The sequence below is a fragment of the Cupressus sempervirens genome, chromosome 4 (assembly GCF_028749045.1).
Source record: "Cupressus sempervirens isolate cs-2001-9-10 chromosome 4, ASM2874904v1, whole genome shotgun sequence".
Taxonomy (NCBI): domain Eukaryota; kingdom Viridiplantae; phylum Streptophyta; class Pinopsida; order Cupressales; family Cupressaceae; genus Cupressus; species Cupressus sempervirens.
The window spans coordinates 229,128,417-229,139,287 of record NC_143121.1 but is presented as its reverse complement, the minus strand read 5'-3'; positions in this window follow the sequence as shown (position 1 = coordinate 229,139,287).

The following is a 10,871-nucleotide window of genomic DNA, read 5'->3' as shown; positions in this document are numbered from 1 at the left end:
GTTTTGTCTCCAACTAAGCAACTCAGGAAATTACCCAAGCTTCTATTAACAATCTCTTTTTGTCCATTAGTCTATGAATGGAATGTGGAACTAAACTTTAGCTTAGTAACCATCTGCTTCCACAAAGTTCTCCAAAAATAACCAACAAACTTACTATCTTTGTCATAAATACCACTTCTTGGTAATCCATGCAATCTAAAAATCTCTTTAAAAAAAAATTTAGTAACATGCTTAGCTTCTGATGTCTTCTTACATGGTATAAAATGAGCCATCTTAAAAAATCTATCCACAACAAGAAATATAGAATCATACACCTTTGTTGTTTTAGGCAATCTAAGAACAAAATCCATACTAATGTCACTCCAAGGTTTTTCAAGAATAAAAATAGGTGTATACAATCTAGTATTCTGACTTGCTACTTTTTCAACTTGACAAACTCCATAACTCTTCACAAATTTCTAAACATCCTTATACATTTGTGGCCAATAATACTTCTCTTTTAGAAAACTCAATGTCTTATCAATTCCAAAATGTCCAGCCAATCCACCACTATGTTTTTCATTAATTATATTCAAACTCATATAACTTCTATGGGTATATTACTGAACACATTTCAACAACATAGCTTCTTGAATAAAATATTCATAATACTTACTCATGTGATTTATTAGATTATATGCTCTGCACTCTCTCCACACCTTAGAAAAATTAGGACTAATATCATACAACTCTTTCATTTCGTTAAAACCAAGAACTTCAACCTTCATTTTAGTCAATAAAGAATATTTTCTACTCAATGCATCAGTAACTCTGTTAGTAGCTCCACTCTTATGGTTAATCAAAAATATAAAATTGTGCAAGTACTCAAACCACTTCATATGTCTCTGATACAATTTATGTTGACTTTCCAAGTACTATAAAGCTTTATGATTAGTATACAACACAAACTCCTTAGAAATCAAATAATGTATCCCCTTCTTCAATGCTTGAAAAATAGCATAGAAATCTTGATCATACATAGAATACTTCCTTTTAGCATCATTCAACTTCTCACTAAAGAAGGCAATAGGTTTACCTTCTTGAATTAATATAGCTCCTATTGCTCTACCACTTGCATCACATTCAACTTGAAATAACTTATTGAAATCAAGCAAAGTCAATATAGGTAACTTAGAAACCTTTTTTTTTAAGTCTCAAAACTCTTATCAGCTACATCTGTCCATGTGAATTCCTTTTAATCTACTCTCATTGTCTAAGTCATAGCATTACAAACAACACTAAAATTCTTAATAAACTTTTTGTAGAAACTATCCAAACCATGAAATGATCTTACATCACCAACATTCTTAGGTGTAGGCCATTCCAAAATTGCTTTAAAATTCTCTGGATCCATTCTCAAACCATCAGCTAAAATAACAAATCCCAAATACACAATCTCCTCTTGCATAAAAGAACACTTTTTCAGATTAATCATCAAGTTTTCCTCTTTCAATATCTATAATACTTGTCTAACATGTTCAAAATTTCCTTTCTTAGACTTGTTAAATATTAGAATATCATCCAAATAAACAATCACAACCTAACCAAAAATATTTTTAGAACTTCATTCATCAACCTCATGAAAGTACTAGGTGCATTAGTCAAACCAAAAGGCATTACCAACTATTCATACAAACCATTTTTTTTCTTGAAAGTAGTCTTTCATTCATCACCTTCTTCAATTTTGATCAAATGATAGCCACTCTTTAAATGAATCTTGGTAAAATACTTTGCTCCACTCAAACAATCCATCATTTCATCCATCCTCGGCATAGGAAACCTTTATTTCATTGTGATCTTGTTAATAGCTCTAGAATCAAGACACATCCTCCATTCTCCATTCTTCTTAGGTGCTAATATAATAGGTATAGCACATAGACTCAAATTTTCCTTGATTAATCCCTTCTATAAAAATGCATGCACTTGTATGTTAAGTTCTTCATTCTTTATAGGTGTCAATCTATATGGTGCTTTGTTCGAAAAACTAGCTCCAAGAATTAGATCCATACAATGAATTATACTTCTTACTAGTGGTAAACCATTAAGAATATCCTTAGCCACAATCTCATTATACCCATTTAGAAATTCTATAATTTCTTATGGTACTTAGCTACCACTATCTGCTGTCATGTAGTCATTACCAACTTCTACTGCTCAATCATTACTACCAAAACTTGTTCCTCTAGGAATTATGGAAAAATAGACTTGATTCTCCTTCACTTTTTTTTAAAAAAATTTCCCATTAACCATGCAAACTTTGATTGTAGTACAACTAACCTCATCTAGACTTTCAATCAAAGGCAGTACTATTTGCTTCTTCCCATTCACCCAAAGAGTATATTGATTTAATCTTCCATCATGTACAACATATCTATCATATTGCCAAGGTCTACCCAACAAAATATGACAAAAATCCATAGGCATAACATCACACAACACTTCATCAAAGTAATATCCAATCTTGAACTTCAAAACACATTGCTCATTTACCAATATCTTATACTTATTTTTTATCCATGAAACATGATAGGTTTTAGGATGCTTTAGCCTTCACAACCACAACTTAGTAACCAGCTCTTATGATGGAAAATTTGTAGAACTTCCACTATCAATGATCACCTTGTGAAATTTTCCTATCATCTTACATCTAGTCTTCAAAAGACTTCTCCTCAAAACTAGTTTCTCTTCACTTCCCTTATTACATAAGGTTCTTCTAACCATCATATTTTATCTAGCCTCGGGGTCCACTTAGTGAACTCTCAGTGTCTCCTTGAATCACAGTATTTCTATTACCTTGCCCACTTTCAAAGGATCTACATTCAAAAGATATATGCCCTTCTCTACCACATCTAGAACAATTACCATGGAAACCACCTCTAGGATAAGAATTACCTCTTCCTTGGTAAGAACTAGTACCTCCTATGAACTACCCACTTTCCACTTGATCTTTTCTTTTGCATCATTCATCCATTCAAATTTTCCTTTATCTTGCATAAAACTATCAGATCTACCACCTTCACCATAAGATCTACCTCTACCTATCTAGAATCTACCACCCCTACCTATTTTTCTTTGTTCATGCTTATTTTTCAAGATCTCCTAAACTTTTAATGCATATTGATATGCATCTTAAACACCTTCCAATTTCACAAAAAACTTATTTCATCTTGAATTCTAGATCTTGATCCATTTAGATATCTTGCAATTTTCCCAACATGATCATTCACATGTCTAGATTTGATGTCCAATCTATCGAATTCCTTAATATACTCTTTTATAGTCATGTATCTCAAATTTTACATCTTTCTCAACAAGCTAACTTAGTAGTCAGTAGGGAGGAATTTCTTCTTTAACTTGTTCACCATCTTCAGCCAAGTTACGATCTTTTCCTTTCCTCTCCTTTATATATCATTTTGCAAATGCTCCCACTATAGAGAAGCACAACCTTTTAGCCTAGTAACAATCTTCACATTTCTATTATCAAGATGTTTTCATACTCAAAGAAATTCTCCATATCAAAAATCCAATCTAACACAACATTGGTGTTCAACTTTCCATCAGAAGGGAAACCTTCTACAACAGACTTTGAATGTGGCCTAGACAATACTCTTAGTAATCTTTCCTCATCTTGATCTTCCTCAAGTTCTTGATTAAGGTTTGGTGCTACCACTTCATCATCAGTCTCATCCTTAAGATGCACTCCTCTCCTCTAGGCTATCTCCACAACATCTGATCTAGTTGCAATTTGTCTCAATGCATCTAACATGACATTATTGGCATTTCCTCTACCACAAACCATCTTTACAAATTAGGTTCCTACAAGATTGTAACCCTCTACAAGTTATAGGTCAAAACCATTGATCTACAACCCTACAACCAAATCCAAATTAGGGTTCTACATTATCTAAGGTCCTGGTACAAATTGCCTCACACTTTAATGATCTACTTGCACACTCAGGAATAGCTATGTTCTAATACCACCTGACACAAGGAGGGAATAGAATAACTAGTGCCAAAAGCATACCTAGCAATCCAAACCAACCTTGTAGAGCTAACACAACATAAGAAACACAAAAAAGAGAACAGCACCACAAAGAGAGAGAGAGAGAGAACAAAACACTTTATTGATTCATGAAAATATTAGCATACATGCCCAACTATAAGACCTTCTAGGTTATGGCTAGATACAAAATAAATTCAAAATCTAAGATCTAGCTTCAAATTCACACTTTCTAGTTTTGCTCCAAATGGATCTGCCCAATATCTCTAATCCTACTTAACTCTAAGCCTAAACACCCTATTTATTCTTTCCAAAATGGCTTACAGAACATTCTATATGATTACATAAGAGAAAGTTTGACCCAAAAATGGTTTAGACACTTTCAAAGAAAAGATCTTATCATAAATTTCATGATCAAAATAAATCCTACAAGTGGGCTCGCACCAAAAATGCAGAAAACACATCCAAAATACTGACGCTCAGCATCAACAGGATAACTTGACACATGAAAGATCACTTAGCACACACTAGATAACTTGACACATGAACAATAGCTTGACATTCATTGTGGAACTTGGCACACACTATAGAGAAAGATAGGATAACATGCTAACCTAAGTGATAACATGATGTGGGATAGCCTCAACTCTTCTTAAACTGCAAAATTAATGACACTCAACAATTGTTGCAACTTGGCAATGACTAAAACTCAGCAACAACTAGTAGAATAAACACAAATGAGCAAGATAACATGTCAACCCAAGATGCTTTTGCATCATGAAAACATTTGGAAAATCTAGGGCATGGTTCAACCCCTTTCTCTCTAGATTTTGAATTCATCTTTTAGTGCTCCATTTTCACATAATTTCCCATAGGTTTCCCTAATCTCTATGTCACCTATGCTACCCACCTTGCATGTATAGCAACATCTCACATCTTGAATAATCAAAACTTGAGGTAGTATCATCGACAATGCACCAAATGGATCTTGCTTGTAAATAATATCAGGAATGACTCTAAAGTTTGGTTGTTTGATCTTATTTCTTATCAATTCCACTTTCAAAACTTCTTTATCCTCTTTAGCCTTAGGAGATGAAGAAATAGATATCAAATTATCTAAACTAGGGTTTGCAAAAATTCAAACTGCATAGCTCAGCACACAATAAATACCTTTGTAAATCTACTGAGATGATGTCAAGAAACTTTTGAATCCTATTGGAAAATTGTTGAAATGAAGTCTTCAATTTTCCTTTCACTCTTTGTGCTCTCCTTCAAATTCCAATTATGTCAAATAAGTAGAAATCAATCATATAGACCTTAAAACCTTATATTTAATGCTTAGAGTTTGCATAGCTCTAAGGTCAGCTTCAATAGAGAGTTCAACTTACTTAGCTTGCATGAAGTTTAATTTTCTACTTAGCAAGAAGTACGAGCTCACTCAACACTATCACCTTTGCTAGCTTAGCATCAACTAAAATTTCACTTGGCAACCATTGTGAAAATTTTCATGCTTGGTAGCAACATGAAAACAAGAAAAACTTAAAAATTTATTCTATATTTTTAACAACACTTTGCATATTTCTTCATGTAAATATAGTCTTTTCAAAATTAAATCCTTGGAACTGATGTATAGTATGTCTTTTAAAAATCAGTCCCACATACCTCTTGATTAATTAATTGGAGATGTTGTGATCACTTGACGCATTGGGGGAAGTGATCCCATCTAAATTTGATGTGTTGCAATTTTCCTTTCTCTTCCATGTCTTGTTCATCTCATATTTGACATTTTCAACATCTACCTTTTCTTTGCCTTTTTTGAACTCACTATTTGGTGTTTCTAACCTTGTTGGACAATTCCTGTTTATGTGACTAGTCTTTAAACTGCTAAAACATGTGGTTTGACTCAACCATCTTTTGTAGTCACTTATGAAATGTGTTCTTATGTAATTTTCAGCAACATGTCCATACTCTTGATAATAGTCACAACTATACCTAGTATTAGAATCCAAATTATAAGAGTTTTCATTATGCTTTACCTTTGTATGTTTGTTTGATGACCATTTAGGCTTGGATCTACACTCATATGCTCTATGTCCATACTTCTGATATTTATAGTAGTATCCTTCAAATTTGTGTATGCTTATGGTCTTGGTTATGCATTCATATGCTTAATGTCCTTGTTTGTTCCATTTATGGAAATGACCCAAGAACTTCTACTTTGGATTCTAATTTGTAGTCTTGATCTTGCAAACATTAGTAGTATGACTCACTTCTTTCTTCACCACTTTTGGATGATTCTCCTTCTTTAGTACTAGTGTAACCCAATCCAGTATTATCGTTGTTGGATCTAGGAGATCTCATCAATTGTTTAAAGTACTTGATGGCTTTAGTAGGTTTGTTGAAACTTTTAGAAAACTCTTTTTCTCTTTTGAGATCATTTCTCAATTGTTCATTCTACAACTTCAATGTTGATATCTCAATATCTTTGCATTCAGTTCATGATTTACAATCATCAATTGACTCAAAGTTTCTAGTTATATGTTAGCAATTATATTTACCTCTGATGTTTTCTCTTTATTCTATTGGTCAAAATTCTTTTGTCATCTTCAATCATCACTTTGTCCACTTCATCTTTCTTTTTCTACTTGATCACCTCACATAACTTAATACTGATTGGACTTCGTGTTCTCTCTTGAGATTTTTGAAATCTTCAATTAGGGTTCCATTCTTTTCCATTAGATCTGCAACTATTGCATCAAATTCATTGGTGTTTTCATCTACAAACAATTTACTAGTGCCAATCTCTTAGTATTTTGTATCATTCTCTTTAATATAAATTTCCTTACTTCCTTTAAATGATTTCTTTAACTCATTTCTTGCTTCATTTAGCCAATGTAGAGAAAGTTGCATTTCATTCTTTTGGTTCTCAATAGTGTTTCCCAACTTGTATACTTCCATCTCCAAGATCTTTCCTCAAAGCTATAAAGCTTTACTTTCCAAACAACTCAACTCTAATACCAATTGTTGGAAATATAATAGGAAAGTAAACTCTAAGATGGGGGGGCAATCAATGTTTAAAACTTTCAACCTCAAAAACCATTTAGCACACATCTATCTCACAATATATGCATATAAACTGAAATACCAAGTTAAGCATATACATCCATAGCATGAAATTGAAACATTCAACACATGTATGAGACAAGATATTTGGTTACCCAGAAACCCTCCACTGAGAAGGTAAAATTGGGGTGAGGATGACACCCACAAATATTCACTATTACAGTAATAAAGTGTATCCAATGATAGTTATAATGTTTGATCATAAAATATGATCTACCATATGAAATTTCTTCCCTATTAAAGGTTTACTAAAATGGTGCCTAGTAAAAGGACTTAAACTTACAATGAAGTAAGCACCCTACTAAAGGATTTACAATAGACTGTCAAGACTACTATGTTAATAGATTTAATTGATTTTCCTATTAGAATATCTTAGCAATGATCCTTTAGTTAGCACTTTGTTGCTTGATATCAAATCACCTCTATCCTGATGTGTACTTGATTCTTTCTGATAAGATGTATCTTTGTTGCCTTCTAATTCCTTTCCTCTATTCTCCTTTAACTGATTCTATAATGTAACTAAAATCATAACACCTTAGTCACCATAAATGCTCTATTTGTGCATGAAAACTCTCTTCAATTATCCTTAAGCATTTTTAAAAAGTTTAGATTTTTTCCTCCATATGAAAACCTATGTGACTTAGAATTAGGCATGAATAAATGATTGTGATTCACCTATATTGCTACTTAATCCTTCCCTTTTTCTAATTGGATGCATGTAACCTATAGGGATTCATAATTAAGATACATCCATATCATCTAAGATCATAAAACAATCCTTAATTTGGCCCAAAAATGGTTTACATCGAATTTTGTGACATTACAAACAACTATGTATAAACAGTGTAATTCAACACTTGAAGTCCTTGCTACTCGACATCAGCTATAACTTCAATGATGTAACTCGACCTCTGAGTGACTCAACATACACTAATCACTTAGCATCTAAATAGCTCGACACCCACCATTTACTTGGCACTTGAGTGACTTGGCTCATACTAAATATATGTCACTCGATATATACTATCTGGCAACTTATACTCAGCATGTATTACTTGTTCGGCATGAACTGAGTAAATGACTTAAGTATATTGTCACTCATATGTTCAAAGCAATATGAGATTAACATTATTATCATCAATAAATTTAGTTTTAGTGTTCTTTTCTTATGTTTATAAGAATATTTGTTTTAAAATTTTGTGTTCCTATCTCCTTGTGTCATCCATTGGATATGGGATCTATATTTCTCGTAAACTTATTATCTCCAAACAACCAACCTCCATTTGGCATACCGTTCATGTTCTTCATAGTTGGTAGAGTCATAAGTGTTCACATTCATCAAAGCATTATGAATTTTGTCCAGTATCACTTCCATATCTTTATTTCTCTTTAAAATATATCCAAAATAATATATACACCATCCCAAAACTTCTTTTCTAATGTTATCTAATTTCCTCACAATTTGAACATGGCAGACCCTTTTTTATATACAAAGTGTATTATTATTTATATTTATATTTAAGATTAATATATTTTTTCTTATAAATATTATTTTTCCATTTAATACTATAAATTTTATATGTAATAGTTATTTATTATTAAATCCCATTTCAAGGCAGCGATATCATAGAGTAGTAACGAGTTTGACAAGAACAAGGTTATCCAAGAGAAAATAAGTTGCAACTTAAGAAATCAAGAACCAAATGAGATGCAAACTTAGGAATAAGAACTAAACTAGGTCTAGATAATACTTCTAACATCACAAATTTTGAATGAAAAAAAAATTCTAAACAACTCAATAGAATAGAAAAATGAGTACAAAATCTTTGGAAGATTGCTCCAAACCCAAGATGATCCTGTATATGGAATGTATTTTACAAAATTTTGATTATTTTTGTAGGTCATAGTTTGGTTGAGTGACACTATGAACTTTTTATGGCAAGTGAAAAATACTATAATAAAAAATAAAATTGGTGAGATTCAAGTATCCAATATTTTAAAATTTATTACATTTTGATAATAATAATAAAGGAGGTAAATTGACACAATGAGTCCTCTATGTACTAATTTTCCCATATTAAAATTAAAGGAGAAGAAATATTATGATTGAGTATCTTGTATACAATTTTTTTTAACCCTTCATAATTGTTACTAGATTGTTAAAAAGACAAACCAATCATCAAAATAATCAATAGAATTGGATAAAAAGATAGCATCAATAATGAAGTCTACACTTTACTTGATTTTTCTATAGAAGTTTGCAATGAAATAAGTGGAATCAAAGATGTTGGATAGTTTGAAAAATCTATATCTAAATTTAAGTCATGAATGCATCCTATATCTCGCCATAAAATTATGTAATATGAACTTTTCAAGCTCATAATAGTTAGTCAGTCTTCAAATAGAAAATTAAGGAAAATGAATACTTGAAGATATATTAAAGCATATTAAACTTGATGAATTTTGTGCTAAATTAGTGCAAGAAGAAAATCATCTAACTAAGGGAAAAGAACCATTTAGTGATGAGTCTAAAGAATTCATAATGAAAGAAAGATAATGTTATAAAATGAAAAAAGATGGGTCACAAAAAAGATGAATGATAAAAGAATTTAAAAAATCTTTTGTTTTTAAAAGATATTATTTTTGTGTTGCACTTAAAGAAAGTATTACTTGTAAGGGTGTTTAATTTATTAGTGCTTGCAACATGCTAAGTAATGTTGTATCATTTTATTATTAGTTTTTTCTTTGTATCGATTAGAATCAGTTACTTTTAAATTTTGATATAAATTAAATAGATCAATATTTGATTAATTTTCTTTTATTTTATTAGCTAAAATATTTAGCTAATTATACATGGATTCAAGAGTGCCTTAAAATCATACATTTTTAAGCACTCTTAGAGGATGTACTTCCTATAATCAGTATTTATCATTTATAGTTATTTTAATATATATAATTAAAAATTGAAGTACTTATTGTTTTAATTTAAAAAGATAGAAAAAGGGTTTTGAACCCATGAAATAGCAAGGAACATACCATATCTTCCTTGGGCCATTACAACCAAATAGTAGAGAAGCAAACTCAAACCCCAATGGTTAGAGTCCCATCCTAAACTTACAAGAAATCAAAATGATCAAAATTGTGGGTTTTAGATCCTTTCTTTCTTCCTTGTAGCTCTTCCATTTTTGTATGTTAATCTTATTGATCTACTCTCCCTAGAACTAGAGTACCCTTCTTCTTTTTGGAGTTCATAGCTTTTTCCTCCACCTCATGATTAGAAATTTCCTCCCCATCATTTTTGTCAATATCAATAATGTCTTTCTTCATTTTCCTTTTCTAAGGGATACTAGGAAGGAAATTTTATCAAAAGTATTATTTCATTTTTGGGAGCCTCAAGAAAAAGGGATTGTTCTAAGAGGGTTACCCAAGAACTGAGGTGACTCCATTTGGGAATTATTAGGGAAAATTTCTTCAATAACCACTGATGCCTTAGGCCCTTTAGGTATTCTATAGTTTTATATGGGAGGAAGACATCTACAAAAACCTAAATGGTGAGCATAGACATGATGGTAAAGGAAAAACAAAATGAGCCCTTAGTGAATAGGGGTTTTTTTAGAGAATGATGATGTTGACCAAAGAAGAAAATAGGAAGAATGGGATGTTAAATTTGTCCCCATGTCTCAACATGTTAATAAAAGGAAAATGGTAG